Genomic DNA, 579 nt, shown 5'->3' with positions numbered 1-579 from the left:
TGGTGGTAGTCCCCTTTGTCCAGTTGTTGTGAAGCCATGTTAACCTGCAGAGTTCCTGCCTCCCCAGACCATCGCTGTGACTGCTTGGAGCCAGATCCTTGGGATGCCGTATCTAGTCTTAACTGGCACTGGAGTTTTGTTTTCTGCCTTCATCAAGGCCCCAACCGAGTCTTGATGCTGGACAAGAACAGACGGTACCCATCCATTTCAGAACTCAGACTGGCTCTAGGAGATAGGACATTTGGCAAAGATGAGGGAGCTGGTCATCTCTACAAGGGGGCAGAGGGGCTCAATGGGAGGACTCCAACTGTGTTTCCTTTGCTCCAGCCTATAGCCAGATAATAGGTCCTCTAGGCTTTTGACTAATACTGTTTGACAGAATTCACTTTCTTCAGGCTGAGTGAGAGTCACTGGTCCAGTTCCTTACAGCAGTCAAGGAGAAGCTGCCGTCTCCTCTGTCCTGCTTTACCGCAGCAGCTAAAAAAAAAAATGTAGGCCCAGTACCTTCCTGACCTCCAGTGTCTCACCGCCTGTCTTCGTGGTCCTTTTCATGGCTTCTCTACAGATCAGCTCCTGCTG

Source organism: Microtus oregoni, unplaced genomic scaffold (assembly GCF_018167655.1).
Source record: "Microtus oregoni isolate MIOR12 unplaced genomic scaffold, Mior012 000183F_ref0000375, whole genome shotgun sequence".
Taxonomy (NCBI): Eukaryota; Metazoa; Chordata; class Mammalia; order Rodentia; family Cricetidae; genus Microtus; species Microtus oregoni.
Note: the sequence above shows the minus strand (reverse complement) of the source record.